Below are 23,940 nucleotides of genomic sequence, written 5' to 3' on the forward strand. Positions count from 1 at the left end.
ATGGTCGAAAAGGTAATTGTGGCTAACTGTGGTACTGTATTTGCGGTAACTGTGGTGGTAACAAATTACTGTTACGGAAGTCACTGCTATACTGATTGGGGTCAGAGTAATTTTTGTTAGTAATTGTGGTAGATGAAGGCTAATTGTGGTAGCTGATGATGGAATTGTGGTAGTTGATGTAATTGTGGTAATGTAATTGTAGTAGTTATGACGGAATTGTGGTAGGTGATATAATTGAGGTGGTTGATGATGTCTTTGTGGTAGTGATGTGTGTGGTAGTCTGCGATCTTAATGGTGGTGATATATTTGTGGTACTGTGGTTGTGGTGATCTTAGTGTGGTGCTGTGGTGGAGATCTTAGTGTGGTGCTGTGGTGGTGATCTTAGTGTGGTGCTGTGGTGGTGATCTTAGTGTGGTGCTGTGGTGGTGATCCTGGTGTGGTGCTGTGGTGGTGATCTTAGTGTGGTGCTGTGGTGGTGATCTTAGTGTGGTGCTGTGGTGGTGATCTTAGTGTGGTGCTGTGGTGGTGATCTTAGTGTGGTGCTGTGGTGGTGATCTTAGTGTGGTGCTGTGGTGGTGATCTTAGTGTGGTGCTGTGGTAGTGATCTCAATGTGGTGGCTGTGATCTTAGTAGTGATCTTAGTGTGACTCGAATGGTGATCTTAGCCGGTGATTTTTATTGTGGTTGTTAGTAATCTCACTGGTGGCTGGAATTGTGGTTAATGTGGTAGTCAATGAGGCAGGTGTTGCGGCAGAGACTGTGGTAGTGATGCGATGGTTGTAGTTGCGGTCAAAATGTTAGTATATTCACTTTAACTTGGCCTAAAATTGCCATAACTTTTAACAATCCATTAGCTCTTGAATATGATGCTAGTCACGAAGAAGTGCTGTGGAAAGCCAAAAGGACAAAAATCTAGGCCAAGTCAGAATGAGAGGAGTGTCGTTACTTAGTTCTGCGATTGTGGTAATGATGGTGATGGTGCCTGTAGACTTGGTGGTGATTGTGGTAGTTAAGGTGGTTCTGTGGTAGCAACACTGTGGTATCTGTGGTAGTATCAATGACTGTAGATGGAGTTTAGTGACTGTGAGGGTAGCTGATAGATGTAAATAATGACTGGAGTAGATATAACGCACCTGTAGATATTCTTGTAACCTGCTGTACTATATGTATTTGCTGTACCGGGGAGATGTGGCGAACGTGATTGTATTTTTTTTTATAATATCTGGTTGTCTTGATCGATTAGGGTGGTTGTGAGTGGTAGTTTTGGTGTCATGGTGTGTGGTATGGAGGTTAATTTGTGGTAGTACAGGTAGTGGTGGTTGCAGGTGATTAGGAAGGTGGTTAGGTAGTTGCAGTGATGGTAGTTTAGTGGTAGATGAGGATGGTAGTGACTGGTAGGTGTGGTTAGGAAGCTGCAGTGATGGTAGTTTAGTGGTAGAGGTGATTATAATTGATGGTAGTGACTGGTAGTTGTGGTTAGGAAGTTGCAGTGATGGTAGTTCAGTGGTAGAGGTGATTATAACTGATGGAAGTGACTGGTAGGTGTGGTTAGGAAGTTGCAGTCATGGTAGTTTAGTGGTAGAGGTGATTATAACTGATGGTAGTGTCTGGTAGTTGTGGTTAGGTAGTTGCAGTGGTGGTAGTTTAGTGGTGGAGGTGATTATAACTGATGGTAGTGACTGGTAGGTGTGGTTAGGAAGTTGCAGTGGTGGTAGTTTAGTGGTAGAGGCGATTATACGTAATGGTAGTGACTGGTAGTTGTGGTAGTTATGAGTATGTAACTGTGATGGTTCCGTGGTTGTGGTAATGCTGACTGAACTGTGGCGTGTTGACTAATTAGAGGTCGTGGAGGTCAAGGTGATTAGCAAATGACCTGACCCCCTGTAATTAAGTGATTGGTAACTGGTGATTGAAATTGAGTTTTTTTTTAATAATACTGGTGATTTGAAGATGTAATTTTTGATACAGACTGTGGTATAGGTGATACAATAATTGTGGTTAATTGGTGGTGTAATTAGCTGTGATTTGCTGTGGTTAATTACCGTGGCAGAGTACTGATAATTAGACTATGATGATGGTACTAGGTCGTGTGGTATCTGTAGTACTAGTAGCTGTAATGGTGGATAGTCAATGGTTTTTTTATGACTGGTTCTTCTCGTAGTGGTAGTTGTGGTAGTAGGTCTAGAAGTGGTAGTTATGGATGCATGAGACTGTGGTAGTTGTGGTGGCGTTAATGGTAGTTGTAGTTGCCTAAGGTTGTGGTAGCTCTCGTATACTGGTAATTGTGGTAGCAGGCCTAGCGGTTCCGTTAGATAGTGGTAGTTGTGGTACCGGTAATAGTGGGAGCTAGCACTGGTTGTATAAGTCTGGTAGTTGTGGTATAAGTGAATGGTAGACAGTAGCACCGGAAGTAGTGGGAGGTGTGGTGATAGTGAACAGTCAAATAGCAGTAGCAGTGGTAGTAGTAGTAGTGGTACCGGAAGTAGTGGTAGTGAAGTGGTGGTATGAGGGGTAGTGTGAGTGGTAGTATTAACCCCTTCACTTCGATGATGCGCTTAGTCTCGCTACCTCCACACGAATTTGGTCACATTACGAAAAAAAAAAAAAAAAACACCATTTCGAAATCTCAAACATAAGATCGTCTGGAGAGAGAGAGAGAGAGAGAGAGAGAGAGAGGAAAATATTTAAGACGTCCTCGAACTGAAGGGGTTAAATTGTTAATACTGTTGTTGTGGTTGGTTACTGGGTTGTGGTAGGTGTGACGATGATGGTGGTAGTTGATAGCGGTTGTTTGTGGTGGTAGTGGTTAGTGACTGGTTGTTAGACTGTGGTAGCTGTGGTTAGTCGCGACTGTTGTTAGTGACTGGTTGTTAGATTGTAGTAACTGTGGTTAATGAGTTTTCGTAATTGTTGTTATTGTCTGACTGTTAATGTGGTAGTTGTGGTTAGTGACTGGTTGTTGGATTGTGGTAGTTGTGGTTAGTGACTGCCTATTTATTGCTAGTGACTGGCTGTTGGATTATGGTAGTTGTGGTTATTTTCGTGATTGCAGTGGTTCAGGTGACTACTCAACCTCCTTTGTGGTATCGATGGCTAAGCGACAGTAACAGATGGTAATTGTAGTGAGTGGTAAAATAATGGGAGATGTGGTGGAAGTCGGTGTTGTGGTAGTTGTGGTTAGATGTGCGGTTGGATGTTGGTTGAAACGATAATGTTGGTTGTTCCTACTGGTGTGTGTCCAGCTCATAGTGGTAGGAGAATGTTGGTAGCTAGTGTGGTAGCAGTGGTGTTTCGTTGAAATTGTGGTTGTTGTCGACGGTCGTTGTAAATGGTTGTTAATGGACTGTGGATTGTGGTTGTCGATGGTGGTTGTAATTGTGGCATATGAAGAGCTTGTAACTGTGGCTATCGATGGTGGTAGTTCAAAGGATTGTAATTGTGGTTGTAGTGTCGATGGTGGCTGTAATTGTGGTAGTTCACTAGTAACTGGTTGTCGATGGTGGTAGTTCAAGGGCTAGGTATTGTGGTTGTTGTCGATGGTGGTAGGAACTGTGGTTGTTGTCGATGGTGGTAGGAATTGTGGTTGCTGTCGATGGTGGTAGGAATTGTGGTTGTTGTCGATGGTGGTAGGAATTGTGGTTGTTGTCGATGGTGGTAGGAATTGTGGTTGTTGTCGATGGTGGTAGGAATTGTGGTTGTTGTCGATGGTGGTAGGAATTGTGGTTGTTGTCGATGGTGGTAGGAATTGTGGTTGTAGTCTCGGCGGTTAGATGTAAATAAGTTATGGAGAAATTAGGGTAGTTTAAGACAGTAATAGTAGTCGATAGTTAAGTAGGTGAATCCAGTGTTAAGGTCAACTACGATACTCAAAGGTCAGAGGTCACTTATTGGGTGTTTTAGTGATTGTGGTTGGAGTAGGTGGATGGTGACTACAACTGTGGTGGTAATGGTGAAAATGCTTGTAATTGTGGTGGTAGTGGCTGTAACTGTGGTGGTTGTGGTTGTAATAGTGGTGGCTGTGGTTGTAACTGTGGTGGTAGTGGTTGCAATTGTGGTGGTAGTGGTTGTAACTGGTGGTAGTGGTTGTAATAGTGGTGGCTGTGGTTGTAACTGGTTGTAATTGTGGTGGTAGTGGTTGTAGCTGAAGTGGTTGTAATTGTGGTGGTTATGGTTGTAACTGAAGACTAGTGGTTGTAACTGTGGTGTTGTAGTAATGATAATGGTAGTACTTGATGATAATGGCTGACTGGTGATGGTTGTGCTTGAGTGGTTGTAAGAGGTAGTTGTGACTATGGCAGCGTAATTGTGGTGGTAATGGTAATTGTACGTGGTAGTTGCGATTGTGGTAGCGTAACTGTGGTGGTAGTGGTTGTAATTTTACGTGGTAGCTGTGACTGGTAGCGTAATTGTGGTGGTAGTAGTTGTACCTGTACGTGGTAGTTGTGATTGTGGTAGCGTCATTGTAGTCGTAGTGGTTGTAATTGTACGTGGTAGCTGTGATTGTGGTAGCGTAATTGTGGTGGTAGTGGTTGTAATTGTACGTGGTAGCTGTGATTGTGGTAGTTGTAACTGTGGTGGTAGTGGCTGGTCTAATGACTGGTGAGCGAGTATAATGAAACCGGTGAAAAATGGCGGAAGTTTTGAAAAATTATGATACCGGGTTCAGAAATTAAATTACTGACGATAATGAAAATAATGAAAACCGTGGCATGGGAAGTAAATAAATACTGATAATAAATGTAGAGAAAAAAAAGGTTGGTAATGAAAATAATGATAAACAATAAACACCGCGAGTAATGAGGCTAATTTGGGAGACGAAAATGATTATGACGACAGCAGTGCAAATTCTGAACCTAACGAACTCATAACGGAAAGATTTTTGAATTGTAACTAAAAAATCTGGCTAAATAAATCAAAATGTCGGTAAAAGTCTATAGAACTGGAAGGCAGGACTGAAAATAAGGGCAGGGTGATGGGGAACGAGTGAAGAGAGGACGAGGCTCACAAACAGGCGTGCTTCCCCGTCGGCGGCTAGAGAGACACTGACGGTTTTCCCGCTCAACAAGTAGCCGCCCCTCCGCCACCCGCCCTCCCAACCACACCCACCGCACATTTACCACACCACCACGCCTACCACACACGCCCATACTAATCAATCTATCACAAAAACCCTCCACAAACCTCTTATCTACTCACACCACCACGAAAAAGCGGGTAAAAGGAACCACAACACGCTCAAAATTGCTCCAACACATAACGGCTGTAACCGACATCTCGCAACCTATCCACAAGTCCCGCCCATTTGAATTCCCCGCGCATACTTCGAAGGCTTTGTGGGCGGGGTTTTGTGGAGTGGGCGGGGGTTCTGAAGAGCAGTGGGAGGGGTTTCTGAGAGAGATAAGAGGGACGGGGATCAGAAGTGTAGCGAAGGAGAGGTGGAGGGGGAGGGAGGGAGGGGGAGAAGAAAGGAAGAGGGGAGGTGGAGGGGGAGAGAGAAGGAATTTAACGAAAGGAGGGAGGGGGGTGGAATTGTAACGAAAGAAAGAGGGTGGGAAGGAGGAAAGAGTGGAGGTGAGAGTAAAGGTGGGAGGGAGAATGGATGAAATTAGAGAGACTACAATTTAATACTTAACCCCTTCACTAACAAGGTAAATAAAATCGTCTAACATGAACGTTGTGTGTGTGTGTGTGTGCGCGTGTGTGTGTGTGCGCGTGTGTGTGTGTGTGTGTGTGTGTGTGTATTTTCTAAGCTGGAGAAATATGAACGTTCACAGCGAGGGTTTTGTGTGTGTGTGTGTGTGTGTTCTAAGCTGTAGAAATATGAGCATACACAGCGCGAGGGTTGTGTGTGTGTGTGTGTGTGTGTGTGTGTGTGTGTGTGTGTGTGTGTGTTTATTTACAGCCGTGACTTTAAGTACAGTATACGGATAAAGTTTTCCACAGAAGATGTTAACGCGGTCAGTCTCTTACCCCATCGGTCCCTCAAAAAATCGTCCGTAAATCAAGAAATAGAAAAAATCGCTACCAAGGGGAACGCAGTGTAAATAACAATAATAATAATAATAATAATAATAATAATAATGTACTGGGGAGGGCAGTTCGAGCTGACATGTACTGTACGTGAATTACTGGGAGTACTGGTTAACTTTTTCATTAGAACTGGAAATGAAGAAAATGAAGAGGAGATGAAGAAATGAAGGAAAGATGAGGAAGAGACGAAGAAAAGATGAAGAAGAGTTGGAGGAGGAGAAAAGAAAATGAAGAGAAGAAACGATGAAGAAATGAAGAAAAAGATGAAGCAAAGATGAAGACGAGGAGAAGTAAGGATGAGGAGGAGCAGATGATGAAAAAATGAAAATAAGATGAAGACAAGATGAAGAAGAGATGAAATGAAAGATGAAGATGAACAGGAGAGGAGCAGATGAAGAAAATATGAAGAAGAGGAGGAGATGAAAAGAGTAAGAGGAGATGAATAGGAGATGAAGAAAAGAGGAAATGAAGAAGAAAAGAGAAGATGAAGAAAAAATGAGATGAAGAAAAGATGAAGAAAGAGAAGAAGAGGAGGAGATGAAGAAGAAAACAGGTGATGAAGAAAAGAGGAGATGAAAAAAGGAGATGAAGAAAAGAGCGGAAGAAAAGACGAATAAAAGAAAGGAGATGAAGAAGACAAGAGGAGGAGGAGGACGAGATGAAAAGGAAATGAAGAAAAGAGATGAAGATAGAGATATGAAAATGAGCAGGATGAGAAGATGAAGAGAAGAGGAGGAGGAGAATATGAAGAGAAGAAGAGGAGGAAAAGAAAAAGAAAAAGTATGCGAATCAGTGTGTGGATGGACGGGTGCTGCGTGCCTGCCGTAATGGGGGAGAGGATGCGGCCAGACGCTTCCACTAGAACGGGGTGCATTGCAAATTCACCCTTATTAGTACTGGATCATTTTATATTTTATTTTTGTTACTTTCAGACGATTTTATTCAGGTGCGGGGAGAGATTTTGGAGCCGAGAGTTTTATATTTTTTTTTTTTTAACATCAATACGAAGTTCTATTAAAATCATGTGGACAGCAAGGATGAAAATAATAACAGTATTAGTAGTAGTGGTGGTGGTGGTGGTGGTAGTAGTAGTAGTAGTGGTGGTGGTGGTAGTAATGGAGGTGGTGGGTGGTGGTGGTGGTGGTGGTAGAAGATTAATAATAATAATAATAATAATAATAAAAAACAAAACAAAAGGTGTATCATAGGGATAGACTGGTTTGGTCAGCCACTTCTAACCATGCACAAATAAAGTGGAATGAGCGATAGGTGGGCCAGGAGAGAGCCACTTCCTAAAACAATGTATGTAATTAATCACGAGGAAGAGGTGGGTGGGGAAGGAGTCTGTGCAGTTACGTAATTAAAGAAGAATATATCAGTTTCGGTGGGGGAGGAGGGTGGGGAGAGAGCAAGTCAGTTACATAATTGAAAAAAGGAGTTTCTGGTTCACATTGGCTGGTGGGAAGAGTCACCGTCGTGATGCAATAAGTTTCGGAGGGAGAGGAGGGCGTGGAGAGAGCCGGTCGCCAGTCCCACCCCTTAACTCTACACTACTTCTTTTAACAACCCCTAAGACGACATCACTAACTGTCACCAAGTCAAATTCCACATTTTTAAGTAATGAAATACACACCTTAATGTACTTCAAACGTAAACAATGTCTTCTCTCAGTAAAGATTTAAATTCGTGTACAGTTATATTCAAATTTAACGTTTAAGTAAAAGATGAAAAAATATAAACATCTGTATTTCGAAATCTAACTCTTCTGGATCAGGAACTAAGCTTAATTAACTCTACGTATCGTCTGGGGAGGTAAATTTAGAAGCAAGCCGTTAAGGAGTTCTCTGTGGGGGGGGGGGTTGAGACAAGAAAACGTTACTCTTATCCCCAAACAATTTACTTTACCTGAGAAATACTTTTTTTTTTCTGTATAAAGTGCATCCCCTAAAAATATTTCCTAGTTAACTTCCAGCCCAAAACGTAAATAAATAAAAGGAAAGACGGAAAAGGGAGGAAAGAAAAAAGTAACAAGAGGAAAGAAAAAAGTAACAATCAACCACTTCTGACATTTTAAATATTTTCAAAAACTGACACCAAAAAACGCGAACACGGTAACAATAAGGCCTCTTCCCTCTCCTTAACCCCTTGTTTGTTTTTTTTCCATGCCTTCCAAGTTGGCGCAATTCTTTCCATATTGTGTAATTCTTTCATTTTTACCTCCGTCTCCCTCCCTCCCGCGTCCCCCTGGTGGCGAGAACAAAAGCCAGGCGACACAACGTCATTTCCGGCGTGAGATGAGTTCCCGCCAACCGTCCTTTCCTCCCTCCCCGCCCCCCTCCCTCTCCTCCGTGCATATTTATCAGGGGAGGGGAAGGAGGGAGGGAAGGGAAGGATGAAGGGAGGGGAAGTAGGGAGGGAAGGGATGGATGGAGGGAGAGGAAGAGAGGAGGGAAGGGATGGATGAAGGGAAGAGGGGGGAGAAGGGATGGAGGGAGGGAGGGGTAAGAAGAGGGGAGGAAAGGGAAGGGATGGAGGGAGGGAGGGGTAAGAAGAAGGGAGGAAAGGGAAGGGATGGAGGGAGGGAGGGGTAAGAAGAGGGGAGGAAAGGGAAGGGATGGAGGGAGGGAGGGGAAAGAAGGAGGGAAGGGATGGATGGAGAGAGGGGATGGAAGATATGGATGGAGGGAGGGGAAGGAAGAGGAGAGGGAAGGGATGGATGGATGGCGGGGCAATAAGAGGGAAGGGATGGATGGAGGGAAAGGAAGAGGGGAGGGAAGGGATGGCTGGAGTGAGGAAAAAGACGGGAGGGAGGAGATGGAGGGGGTGAAAGAAGAGGGGAGGGAAGGATGGAGGGAGGGAGGGATGGAATGAAGAGGTTTTTTCTAATTCCGGTATAGGTGTAAGAGATTGATACGTGTGTGTGTGTGTGTGTGTGTGTGTGTGTGTGTGTGTGTGTGTGTCGATTTGCACATTTTACTATTAAATCACCAGAATAATAAAATCCCTTCTTTACTAGCGTCAATGTATTAAGGTCACACACACACACACACACACACACACACACACACACACACACACACACATCCTGCAACATCTCTCTAATAACGAGCAATAATAATAATAATAATAATAATGTCACGGTTTTCGGGCTGGTGACGTCATGGCTTCCTTTATTACGTCAAGAGAATCAATAAAGCCTTCCAACAGCTACGTAATATGTATAAAATAATAATCTTTAGGAAATAATTGATGAAGTGGCTAGAAAATAAAAAAATAAAATAAAACAAAATCCGAAATATATGGTTCTGAATTTTAAAGACAATATGAATAGTAATAAGCGTAGTAGTAGTAGTAGTAGTAGTAGTAGTAGTAGTAGTAGTAGTAGTAGCTGTGGTGGTGGTGGTAATGCTGCTACTACTACTACATCTACTACTACTAGAACAACAACTACTACTACTAATAATAATAATCCCACCTAAGCGATGGGGTAAGGCAAATTATTAACAACAATAATAATAATAATAATCATAAATATCCACCAATCACCACCACACTGGAACCAAACACCAAACAACAAAAAACACACAAACTTTCATAACACGTGACTGTCAACACGGACGCGTCACAGCTGATCAACCCGAACGAAACTCAACGACACCCACGCGAGCGAACCAGTTTGAAAAAGGGCGGGCGCGCGTGTGTATCCGTGTGTATGTGAGCGTGTGTGGCCACTGTAAAACATCGGATATTGATATGGTTTTCTGGATTTATAAGAAAGTGATAGGAAATGGGGGAGAGGGAGAGGGAGAACGAGCGAAGCGATATGGGAGATGGGCGAGGGTTTGTGGGAACGGGTGCCTTAAACGACGGGTAGTGAAATATGGCGGCTGCATCCCGTAGACTTTTCTTTATGTATTCTGTCCACGTATTTTACTTTCTCTTACTCAGCCGTTAACTCATCTATTCAACAAACAATTCAAAATAAAACACATCCACTTTTTTAAACTGGAAGATTTTGAAGATGTACCAACGGTTTTTGTCTTACTTGGTCTTCCACGATCGTAAACCAGTACAAATATTCAAAATACAACATCCAATTACATTCATGCCAACATAGGACAATATATTTTTGCTATATTTTCGAATTTTGTCCATATGAAAAATCCCAAGAGTCAATGGAGAAAATCTGTCCCGCTTAAGCACAGGGGTAGCAACGGACGGAAGGGGGTCGTTTGAAAATACCGTTGACCTCATATCCACACAATTACTTCTAAATACGTACGGTACACGAACGTATGGGCACTATATATATATATATATATATATATATATATATATATATATATATATATATATATATATATATATATATATAATAGTTTGTGGTTAATTTATATCATCGAAATCTCATGTTCAGGTTTATGCTGACAAAAACTGATAAATAATAAGAATAAACCATGTGGAGAGGATGGAGTGAAAGACTGACGAGGAGTGTATGAGTGAGGTGGAGGGGGAGAGGGTGGGGAAGGCCAAGGATGAGATGGAGGGATGGAGTGGAGAGGTATATGAGGGGGGGGGGTGAGCTGGGAGGAGGGCAGTGAAATGGCGGAGGACAGGGCGACATGGAGGCGATTTGTTTGTGGCCACCCCTTACGGGATTAAGGCGTCTGGCAATAGATAGACAGAAGAATAAACCGAAAACCATTGTCAGTTTATCCCCACAAATTAAACGGCAATTTCTTAATAATGCAATAATTCTAATAACGTCATAATTACTAATAAAGATACCTGTACACCAAATAAATGATCTACCCCCCCCAAAATCATCCCCCCAGAGCCCCCCACCCGAAAAATCACCCCCTCCCCAAAATTTCAACCCCCCCCGAGACCCCCCGAAAATTATCCCCCCTCCTCCGCCCCCCAGCCTCATACAGCAACGGTTTCTCGCCAGATAATTTGATTCAGCCTGAGAAATAATCGGACTGAAGAGGCTGAAAAGAATCTTGGAACGACAATATCACCTTAGCTATTCTGTCTTTCTCTCTCTCTCTCTCTCTCTCTCTCTCTCTCTCACACACACACACACACACACAGACACAACACACACAATCCTTCTACCTCACACACACACACACACACAGACACAACACACACAATCCTTCTACCTCACACACACACACACACACACACACACACACACATCCCTTTCCTCATCCACACAGACACATACACACTTCCCTCTTCCTCATCCACACACACACAATCCCTCTCCTTCACACACACATACACATACACACATCCCTCTCCCTCATCCACACACACACTCATCCCTCTCCCTCATGCACACACACACACACAATTCCTCTCCCTCATGCACACACACACACACACACACAATCCCTCTCCCTCATCCACACACACACAATCCATCTCCCTCACACACACACACACACACACACACACACACACACACACACACACAATCCCTCTCCCTCACACACACACACACACATCTTACGTACGACACTGATATTTCTTCTTAGTTTCTCGTACTATTTTTTTTTTTTTTACTTTTCAACCCTTTCAGCTCAAGGACTTTTTTTCCATCTCACTCCCTACCCCCCAAAAAAAATCAATAACACGTCGAAAATCAAAATAACGCTTCAATAACGGTCTACACATTTCAAAAACTTAAAAATAGAGGTAAAAATAGACAAAAAATCCATGTCTACATTAAATATCCAAAAATGAATAGTTTAGAGGTAAAAATACAAAATAATAATAATAATAATAATAATGACGATAATAATAATAATAATAATAATAATAATAATAATACCGATAATAATAATAATAATAATAATTAATGCGTGACGGATGTTTGCAAAGTTATACATCATGTGCAAAAATTGATGGTTTCCAGATACGAACAGCGTGTCAAAAAAAGGAAAAAATAACACAGATGCCCAAACTATAATTAAAATCAGAAAAATGTCCGAAATGATGTCCAAAAAGAATTATATATGAGTAACAAGTGTCCAATCTTTCCCTAGAGGTGTCCGAAGATATGTGGAAAATTATCATGGAACTGGAAATGACTAAAAACAATGATTAATGTTCAAAAATATTCATGGTATTCAAATTGGGTTCAAGATATCTATTAGTCATCAAAAAACGGTCTCCAAAATGCATAGGGTTTTCAAATTTGGCTTGTAACTGAAAACGGGTGGTATTTGAATTTTTTGCCGTTAAAGACTGGGTTAACGTTCGCCATCTGAGAGAGAGAGAGAGAGAGAGAGTTAAATAATGGCAAAATGATCAGAACACAAATAGTAAGAAAAAAATGATAAAAAAGCAAGACGGAAAACATGAATACAAAACAGAAAATGAGAGAGAGAGAGAGAGAGAGAGAGAGAGGGGGGGTACATAAACATTCTACTCACACGCTGTCTCCCACACCCACACCATCTGCTTGTCTACACCAACTCTCTCTCTCTCTCTCTCTCTCTCTCTCTCACACACACACACACACACACACACACACACGTCGGGCAAATTATAACACCCGCTCCCTCTAAGTAAGGCCGTAAAACAATCACATAATCGACTTTAACGGAGAGAGAGAGAGAGAGAGAGAGAGAGAGAGAGAGAGAGAGAGAGAGACCACATATCTTACCTTAACCCCTTCAGAACGAGGATCCGTTTTCTGTTTCCTTATGGCAGACTTCTTAATTTGTCTCAAGATGCCCGTTTTCTGAAAGTTAAAGACAACCTCATTAGCACTTATGGTTTCTCTCTCTCTCTCTCTCTCTCTCTCTCTCAGTACCCTTTTCTTTCTCTTCCAGGCTTATTCCTTACTCTCCATTTCCTTCCTCATTCCCCTTTCTTTTACCTCTCTCTCTCTCTCTCTCTCTCTCTCTCTCTCAGTACCCTTTCCTTTCTCTTCCAGGCTTATTCCTTACTCTCCATTTCCTTCCTCATTCCCCTTTCTTTTACCTCTCTCTCTCTCTCTCTCTCTCTCATACCCTTTACCTCTCCTTTCCTGGTTTACTTCTAACTCTCCCTTTTCCTCTTTCTCCCTCCCTCCCCCCCCTCTCTCTCTCATTTTTATTTTTTTGAAGGTAATTATCGTATCAGAAGTTTTCGTCAAAGATGGATAAATAATATCACTTCACCTCAAACGAAATCCCATTACGTCCTTATTCTCGTCCTTAACACCTCTTCCCTAGCGACTTATTTTTGGCTACGGGTGGTTAGTATCCTGTTGTACGTTATTTAGGCAGAGTATGGCGATAGTGGAAGGATTTATGCAACACTGAAGAGGACAGCAAGGTGTAATAAGCAAAATAAATCGCTTAGGAAAAGGATACAAGGTTGTAATTACGTGAGAAATATAATTAGACTGGGTTAGATGAGGGTAGGTTGGGTTAACTTAGGTTGGATATGGATATCTGACGTTAGGCGGGGTTCAATAAGAAATAGGTACTGTATACTTATTTTTGTCTGTTTATCTCTTTCTCGGCCTTAATTCTCTCTCTCTCTCTCTCTCTCTCTCTCTCTCTCTCGGGCGTAGCTTCTGGTCGGGTGGGTGGGTAAGGAAGGCAGGATCTGGCAATGTTCACTCCATCTGAAAACTGACGCTATCTCTGCTCGCCACCCTCTCTACGCTCCCTCTCTCTCTCTCTCCTCCCCCTCCCTCTCACCTCCTCCTCCCCAATCCCACCCAATCCCCCCTTCACATTCACTAAGCTGACCCCCCCCCACCCATCCCCCCCCCTCTTCTTCATCCTTCCGGAACTCTCTCTCTCTCGTAATTTTCCATCTTACTCGTCTATTTACATCACGATTTACTGTCAATTTCTCTCTCTCTCTCTCTCCCCCGAAATAGCGTCCTCGGTGTGAAGTGGCTAAACTCTTCCTCACCACCCCTCTCACCTGACCCACATCGCCGCAGGTAAGAACACTAAATAATCTTAAGACGTTGTGGTAGTGCTAAGGAAGGCGTATCTGTATTAAGTGTTAGGGAGGAAGAGGAGGAGGATGAGGAAGAAGAGGAGGAAGTAAAAGGAAGAAGAGAAGAGGGCAAGGAAGAACAGGAGGAGAAGGAAGGAAAATGTGGAGGAAGAAGAGGAAGAGGGAGAAGAGGAGGAAGTAAAAGGAAGAAGAGGGCAAGGAAGAACAGGAGAAGGAAGGAAAATGTGGAGGAAGAAGAGGAGGAAGTAAAAGGAAGAAGAGAAGTAAGAGGGCAAGGAAGAACAGGAGGAGAAGGAAGGAAAACGTGGAGGAAGATGAGGAAGAGGAAGAATGAACAGGAAGATAGAAAATGTGCAGGAAGAAGAGGAGAAAGAACAGGAGGAAAAGGAAGGAAAATGTGGAGGAAGAGGAAGATGCAGAGGAGGAGAAGAGGAAGCGAAAAGGAGAACTGGAGGAAGAGGAAGGAAAATGTTGAGGAGGAGGGAGGAAGAGGAAGAAGAGGGACGAAGGAAGAGGAAGAAGAGAGAGCGAAAGGGAGAACAGGAGGAAGAGGAAGAAAATGTGGAGGAAGAAGAGGAGGAGGAGGAAGAAGAGGAAGATACAGATGAAGACAAAGCGAAGAGGAAGCGAAAGGGAGAACACGAGGAAGAGGAAGGATGATGTGAAGGAGGAAGAAGAGGAGGAAGAGGAAGGCAGCTGTAGTGGGAGGGAAGATGAGGATGCGAAAGGGAGAAGAGGAAGAAGAGGAAGAAAGAAGAGGAAGAGGGAGGAAAATGTAGAGGAAGAAGACGAAGAGGAAGCGAAAGGGAGAACAGGAGGAAGAGGAAGGAAAATGTTGAGGAGGATGAAGAGGAAGGAAGCTGTAAAGGAGGAAAGAAGAGGAAGCGAAAGGGAGAAGAGGAGGAAGATGAAGACGAGGAAGAGGGAGGCAAATGTGGAGGAAGAGGAAGAAGAGGAGGAAGAGGAAGAAAGATGAGGACGAGGAAGGATGAAGTGGAGGAAGAGGAGGAAAATAGGAAGAGGAAGGAAACGGAGAAACAGGGAGAAAGTAGGAAGAGAGGGAGAAAAAAAAAGAAAAATAGTTTCTCTGTCCCTGACCTAGACTACACCATTAAGATTTACTCTCTCTCTCCAAGGAAGAAAGGAAGGCAGGAAGGAGGAAGAGGTAAAACAAATAAGGTAAAAAGATATGAAGATGGAAAGAATGAGAGAGAGAGAGAGAGAGAGAGAGAGAGAGAGAGAGAGAGAGCAGCGTGATCTAAATTAACTCATTAACTTCAAAATCCCTCCTTATAGCCCAGTACCCCCAGACCCCACCACAGAAAGCGGGAAACTGACACGCGCCATAGAAAACGAACAGGCGGGAGAAAAAAGTTCCCTCCACAGTCCTCTACCCCATGCATAAAATTTACAACTATATTTATTCTCAGTAACCTATAACGTAATAATCTTTGTGGTAACATTCAAAAGTTGAAAAAGGCGTAATTTTGACGACATCGCCTATAAAACCACCGTGGCAAGCGTCCACCTGACATGGATTCAAAGTAAACAATCCTTTAGCAAAGAACGTATCCCCACCATCTGGTAAAGAATTAATGGATAGGCTATGCTCTAATATGTATGGCAATTTCATATATATAACGACAAGAACTAGGACTCGCAAATTAACTTTCTATAGGAAGGGAAGACGATCCAGCGAGTAGTTTCCAAGATACAGGTATTTACAAATTAGTGTGCTTACGTGGAAATAGTTCGTAAAATACCTACATTTTGACAATTTCATATATAAGGACATAAACTAGGCCTCATACTCTATCTCTCTGCAGGATATGAAGAGAATCCAACAAGAAGTTTTCAAAATATAACACCAGACAGACTTTTCCTTATATGATCACAGCTCGTAGAGTACAATTATGTCAGTTTTACATATACGAGCATCACCTACGACGCATACTCTATCTTTCTGTGCGATATGAAGCCAATCCACCGGGTAGTTTCCGAGATACAGGCCCGGACGGAAAGACGGACGGACAGACGGACAGGGGCGATTCCTATATCCCCACCGTATGGAATAATGACAGGGATAATAAGTCACTAATTATTCGCCCCTACTCCCCCAACCCCCTCTTATCTCCCTCCCCCCCTCCTCTCTCCCGCCCTCTCTCTCCACATCCAGTCACTGCTTCCGCCCACTCATACGCATTATTAAATCACACACACACACACACACACACACACACACACACACACACACACACCTCGGGACGCAGTGTACGGTTAAAAAAAAAAAAAAAAAAAAACGCGTAGGAGTTTGTGCTAAAGTGTTTTTGGATTTATTTATGGATTTATTCCGGCCCTTACACCCCTCCGTAACGCCTCTTCCTCTGCGATTTATTTTGCTTATTAACCCTCACTAGCCTCCTCTATGTAATGATCGTGAACCTCGTGGACTGCAGGCTGGGGGACGTGTGTATGGTCTGGTAGGGGAGTTGCCGGACTATATCGTGCCACCCCGTGAAGGCCCCCCTCACTCGCACCACGAGATGAAAAAAGAGGTTAGAGCTTGGATTCTCTCTCTCTCTCTCTCTCTCTCTCTCTCTCTCTCTCTCTCACTTTTTGGGCTACACAGAAACCACCTTCCTGAGAGACAGAGAGAGAAAGAGAGAGAGAGAGAATCCATCTACACGAAAACGACACAATTAACTCACGTGCATCAAGGGGTGTTATACGCAAAATAAACCGCTAAGGAAGAGGTGTTACGGCGGTCCTCATGAAGTAAACAGTGGTCAACTTTTCTCTTAAAGTTCATATTGTCTATCTATCTATCTATCTATTGCCAGTCTTAATCCAGTAAGGGGTGGCCACAAACAAATCGCCTCCATGTCGGTGTCCCTCGTCATTTCGCTGCCCTTCTCCCAGCTCACGCCCCTCTCTCATATACCCTTCCACTCCATCCCTCCATCTCATCCTCGGCTTCCTTCTCCCCCCCCCCCTTTCCACTGGATATTCCGCACATTACACCTGAGTAGCCTATACTAAAACAATATACACAGGATACAAGAGGGTGTCAGGGTGTCATAAGTCGCAAAGGATGAGGTGTTAAGGTCTGTTATGCCACTATTTTTGTTTTGCAGGAAAAATAAGGGGGGCTGAATCTTCCCGTCTCCCGTTCCTACTGCACAATAAATAAATAAATAAACTAGCAAATTACCCTTGTCATGCGACCTGTTATGCTAAAAAAAAAAAAAAAAGACCATCCTCCTGCGTGATCCTCAACCCATCCACCGTCTGATCCAAATCCGGTCAAGGCATTTAGTTTTTTGTTCACACACACACAGGTCGAACTTTGACCTCTCCCTGTGAACCTGACCTCCGACTGCTCTCAAACTTGATCTTTTTTACTGACCCTTAACCCTCCCACCAAGTTTGGTTCAAATCAAATAAAAACTTTCTGAGCCGACAGTCCTGTGACCTTGGCCTTTTACTTTGACCTTCCCCTGCGACAATGACCTTTTGATAGATTCTCAAAACTTGACTACTTTCATCCTTGTTCTATCCTCCACTCTTCAATAAAGTTTGGTTTGAATTCGATACAAACTTTCAATTGACCTTACCATGTGACCCCTTCACTGACCGTCAACCTTTCCACCAAGTTTGGCCCAGATCGTATTATGAGTTCCTGTACTTTCACACACACACACACACACTCTGGTCAAAACATTTGCATTCTAGGTAGGGAAAAGTACAACTAGGTAAGAACCAGAGAGCAAGGAAGAAATTGAGAGCATGAGGAGAGATTTCCATCCAGTCTCTACCATGGACTTTCTGAGGTCAATGAACGATAAAGGTAATATGATAAATTGATAACGTACCCTCTGAATCCCCCAATCACATTCCTCGCCCATTTGCTTTTGAAACTCTCCCCCGACTCTTTCCTAAGATGCATCAACGCTTCCTTCATGTTATTTTCTGTAGCAACAACGAAGTATGTGAATAAAGTTTAGTAAATACTGGGTGAAATAGGCCTATACTGTTATCTAAACTGGCTATCACGAAAGTACCCGTATATAATCAACTGGTAATGAGTGATGAAAAGGAAAACACTAACGACCTAATTTTTCATCCGTCTGCTGTTTATTTTACGTAACTCAGTGGAAAAACCTAAGTCTATTGTGGGAAAAAAATGTTACGGCTCTACATCCTTCGCACTAACTAGCATCATAGTCAAGTATTAATCTATTATTGCATTTCAGCATCCAAGACAGAGATGGCAATTTTAGGCTAAGGTATAATGCGCCGAACATTTCCTTCATATTTAGTCTAAAAGTCCCACTATTTCTTCAGTGGACTCCCCCTCCCTCCCTCCCTCTGTGCGTACGAAAACAAGAGAGCATCGGCTTCCACCAGCATTTCCCCCTAAACCACTTCCCCGTCAAAGGAAACTAACAATTCCAGATCAATTTCCTCCCCAGCCTTATACGTATGCACTAATTAACAAAACATACAATCTAGTAAAACATACAAAACATTAGACTCGTATACATCCCTCTGTTTATCAATTATGGTAAACGTAAAGGTACAGTTAGTCAGGTGTTCTCACAGAGTTCAGTCACAGGAAAAAGGAGGAAATCCAACCCAGCTGACACGTACACCAACCTACATTAAATAACTGACTCATTTCCTTTCATATCTACGGAGGAAGTGGCGTGTTGCTGATCCCGGAAGATATATTTAAAGCAGACGGAAGTGCATGAGAGAAGTGAGACAATAGTGTATAAAGGAGGAAGCTGTGTGTTGCTGTGAAGTACGTACCAGGGTATAATATTACTTTTCCCTGCTATTACCACTTATTTATTTATTTATTTATTTTTTGCGTCACATGGTTTACGCAGGTCTGGCCGATGTGGCGTAGCCTATATGGGGCATCACGCAGTTTCTTGACCCCACATCACATCGAGATGGGGAAAGTAATGTGAAGTGAGTTTAGTGTTATGGAATTTTCTGAAACTCAGAGGTGGTTCACACATCCACAGGTATATTACTAAGGATATCGGAAGAATGTGTGTAATACTCTGCCTATCCTGGGTCTCTTTGTACTGCAGTGACATAGATCAAAGGTCATGCGTAGGCCTAACGGTGCTTTTATCAAAGAAAAGTTTGAGAAGAATGTTCACATTATCTCTGAGCTGATATGACTCGGTGGTGCCAGAGAGTTTACAAACACCATCTTGTTGCACTTGAAAAATATCCTTTGTGGTTAAGAAACGTTTATGTAATCACTAGACTAGTTCTTAGGTGTTAATGTTTTTATGATGTTTAAGTAGGCAAAACCATGCAAGGTTCAGATAATTTCTTTGTCATCACTATTATTAATTCTTCATAATTGCTCATCTTTTAATAAGTGAAACAAATGATCATTTAGCCCTAATGAATTAGTTTGGGTTAAGTCAAATGACTAGAACCATAACAATGTAGGCTGGAATTACCTGAGGTCATGCCACTAACAATCCGATCATAAAGTTCTCTGTCATTGCATCAATACCCTTTATCTCATCTCAACAATCTGACAGTGAATTGCCGTATGGTCTCTGCAATGTACAGTATTTTGGCTTATGTAGTGAAGATTTTATAGTATTTTGCAGTTTCTGAATGCCAAGCCTCAGTTTAGTAGTTAGGTTAGGTTAGATTAATTAGTTGATTTGTTACATGTTGGGTTAGCATCTAGTTTCAGTTAGATTACATTATGGGGGGGGGGAGGGAAATGTCCAAAATGGCACACCAAATTTATAATACCATTCCCCAAACCTGTGTACTTTTTTAAACCATTCAGGCCAAGAATATTGAAGTATGCATTTAATTTCAGCTAACAACAACTTTTTATTCAGCTCACACAAACTACACAATTCAGAGACTTAAAAATCTACTTGATCAGGTATCAAAATGGATGCGTTGTACCTATACCTGTCTGCCACCTTTTTGGCATTTTTCATTTTAGTTTTGCTGTACCATGATAATTTTGTATACTTATGAAGACAGATTTTGAAATGGATGTGGACTGAATAGGGAAGCTGCCAGAGATCTAGCAGTGTGGTGAGCCACCACTATGTGACCAAGGCCAATGCATGCAAGCAAGTTGGAGTCTTTTAGAATGAATGAATGAAAAGATGTACAGTACAGTATACTGAATTATCCCCTTCACTATTAAAGACCCTTTCGTAAGTCGAGTAAAATCATCCTTAGGTAGGGGGGGGAAAAAAAAAAAAATGGAAAAGCCCAGAAGTTCGGAAAAGCTTACTATACATTCTGCTGTCCCTGTGATTCGTTTTTGTGGGAAGAATGAATGCATTGGAATATTCAGTGTTTCCTTCCCCACCATTCCAGCAAAAACAAATCTTACAATGGAATTAATCATAAAGTAGTTCTGATTTTACAGAAACTTCAGACAGAAGATATAAACTCACATGGAAAGGCTGTTACTGAAGAAGACACAGACTGTCCTAATATTACTTTAAGTGATGTTTTATTTTTATCATTATTCATCCATCCATCCATCATCCAATCCTATGCTGCCCCATGAGGAGCATAGGAGCCAGGGGCTAGGCAAGTTGGTCCTAACTTTTAAGATGTTATTATTATTAATATTATATACAGTATACAGTATATATATATATATATATATATATATATATATATATATATATATGTGTGTGTGTGTGTGTATATACAGTACTCGTCAGAAGTATTCAACGTTGTCCGCCGGGCGCGCAATACTTATGGCCCAAAAAGAATCACCCATTTTTTGGGGTGAGAATTGAGCCACAAGTTTGAGCTCCGAGCATGACGTCACGGTAGCCTGAGGCCTTCCGACACGCTGGTTGGTTCCCGCCTCAGTCGCCCACGGGCTGCCTGAGAGAGAGGAACTCCGCCGAGTGTCCCTCTCAAATTGCGCCATTTTTTACCGAGTGTCCCGCAGTGTTTTGGCCTTTAAAACTTTGTTATGGCACCTACCCGTGAACTATCAAGTGAAATCATATCCCAGATCATTGCTCTAAAGGAGGCAGGCCACCAGACAAAGGAAATTAGTGAATTGGTTGGTGTGGCACGATCGACAGTGCGTCGTTGGTGTGCGCGGTTTCGGGAGGAAAACAGTGGTGAAGTTCCCACAAAGAAACCGAGGTCTGGTAGGCTTAGGAAAACTTCCCCAAGGTCTGTTAATGTTTTAAAACGTGCAGTGGAGTTTAATCCTCGTGTGAGTGCAAGGAAAATTAAGGAGAGCAACCCAGAAGTGTTTGGTGAGGTGTCAGTGAGAACAGTGTCTCGTAGGGTGCATGAGCTTGGTTACACAAGTCACAGGCCTGTGAAAAAGCCTCTTCTCTCTAGCAGCCAGAGAATTCGTAGGCTTGCCTTTGCTAATAAATATCTAAACTGGGGTGAGGAGCAATGGTTGTCAGTGTTGTGGTCTGATGAGGCAACGTTTAGTGTTACCTGTAACAGAGGAGCACGCAAAGGTAGTGACCCACTTGACCCACGGTATGTAGAAAGCACAGTTAAACATCCTGATTCACTCATGGTATGGGGTTGTTTCTCAGGGAAGGGTTTGGGGAAGCTTGTTGTACTTCCCAAGAACCTCAGAGTGAATCAGGATGTTTACCTGGAGCTTCTGTGTGATCATTTATCAGACTCCTTCGAGCTAACAGGTGCACAAGTGTTTCAGCAGGACGGTGCACCTGCTCACAAGGCCAAATCGGTCACCAATTGGCTTCGTGACTGTGAGGTATCATTCATGACAGACTGGCCAGGAAATAGCCCAGACCTCAACCCGATTGAAAACCTCTGGTACCTCATAAAGAAGAGTCTCCAAGGGAAGGACGTGAGCTCTATGCCTAAGCTGGAAGCCGCCATTCGTGACCCCTGGGACAAAATACCGCTCCAGCACCTCAGGAGCCTCGCCCTTTCACTTCCAAGACGTCTCAGGTCCGTGAAGAAACGTAAAGGCTACCCTACGAAGCACTAAAGGTAAATAAAATGCATTATTTATATGTTTTTTCAATGTTGAAAGGTTTGTTTCTCAGGAGGGACGCAGGGCGCTCCATACTTCTGACGAGCACTGTACAGTAATCCCCGTACTATCCGGACGCCCACTTTCCGGACACCCCACTTACCGGACATTTTGGTCCTGGGATTCAATATCCCCAGGCCAAAAAGAGCAAAATCGAGAAAACATCTGATGTTTGTCCCCCGTAATTTGAACTCAGCGCGCATGGCGTGGACCAGCTGTGTTTTGGTGCATAGTTCCACCGCCGTCCACTAGAGAACCTCTGCATCCTCCCCACTTACTGCCCGTCTCTTGTTGCGAGAGCAAGCTCGTCATCATGGCCGCCCACGTGCTCGCTTTTGTGGTGGTGCCCTACCTCCTGCAGGCTCTGCTGCTGCTCTCCTGCCTCTTGTTAGTGTGTGTGATGATGGCCCCACCAGCTGACAAGAGGAAAAGAGTGGTTTTGACTCTGGAGAAAAAGAGGGAGATACTGGACAAGGTGGACGTGGGATGGTCAACCTCACATATCCTCCGTGAATTCAACCTGGCCCGATCTACTTTGTTTGATATCAAGAGATCCCGTGACAAACTCATGCAGTACACGGCTGACTTCTCGTCGAAGAACAAACGCAACGTGGAAAGGAAGATGATGTTTACTCCCCGGTATGCTGAAGTTGACCGCTCCATTCATTTGGTATCGACAACAACGTGCTGCTGGTGTGCTGGTGCGTGGCACAGAGCTGAAGGCTGCTGCTGAGAAGTTTGCAAGGCTTCACGACGCCCCAGACTTCAAGGCATCCGAGGGTTGACTCTTCGCGTTCAAGTTACGACATGGCCTTACCAACCGTAAGTCTCATGACGAAGCTTTGGACGCCAACGAGGATGGAGTAGAGGAGTTTTGGCACAAGGTGAAGGGGTTGATCAACAGGGAGGGCCTCACTCTCGGTCAAGTCTACTACGCTGATGAAACTGGTTTATTCTATCCCTCATTGCCAACGAACACTCTTGTCGAGGAGACAGAGAAGCGTGTACCTGGCCGCAAGCTCTCCAAGCAACGGATATCTGCTTCGTGTTGTGTGAATGCTAACGGCATGCACCAGCTTAAGCCCGTTATTTTTGGCTGTGCAGAGCAGCCTTGGTGTCTTCGTGGGGTGAGGGATGTCCTTCCTGTCGTTTGGTACCATTCTTTGAAGGCATGATTCACTGCCCAGATCTTCAAAGACCGGTTCCACCGCCATTTTGTCAAGGAGGTCATCCATTACCAGATGAACACACTGGGAATCCTGCATGACCAGGTAAAGGCCCTCCTTGATAATGCACCTGCCCACCCGTGCGACAAGGACTTGGTGGCTGAGAATGGGCGCATTAGGTGCATGTTTATGCTACCTAATACGACTGCTCTCATCCAACCAATGGACCAAGGAGTGATCGTGACAACGAAGAGGCTGTACTGAAGGAAGTTCCTGGACGAGGTGATGGTTGTTCTCAAGGACGAGGATGAGCGCAGGGAGGGACGGTACACGCGAGGCCAGCGGACTTTGGAAAACCTTAGCCGCCACAACATCAAGTCTGCAATCTACAACTGGGCCAGTGCATGGAAGGAAGTCCCTGTCAAGACACTAGAAAATGGTTGGTCTCGTCTGCTTCTTGGAACAGATGCAGAGCACGATTTCCTAGGTTTTGACGTGGATGACTTCCATGCACGTCTACGTGTGCACGGTGACAATGTTGATGTGGACGAAGTGTGTGTGGTTGGATGAGAACGAGGGCGATCCTGGGTATCAGACCATGTCTGATATCGAGATCGCATCTTCAGTTGCAGATGTCAGTACCTAGCTTGAAGATTCTGATGATGCGGACTCCTCTCAGCGTGACACTACTCCAGCCATCCCCAAGCTGAG

Source organism: Coenobita brevimanus, chromosome 65 (assembly GCF_032717465.1).
Source record: "Coenobita brevimanus isolate Jiangsu-jjx chromosome 65, ASM3271746v2, whole genome shotgun sequence".
NCBI classification, from domain to species: domain Eukaryota; kingdom Metazoa; phylum Arthropoda; class Malacostraca; order Decapoda; family Coenobitidae; genus Coenobita; species Coenobita brevimanus.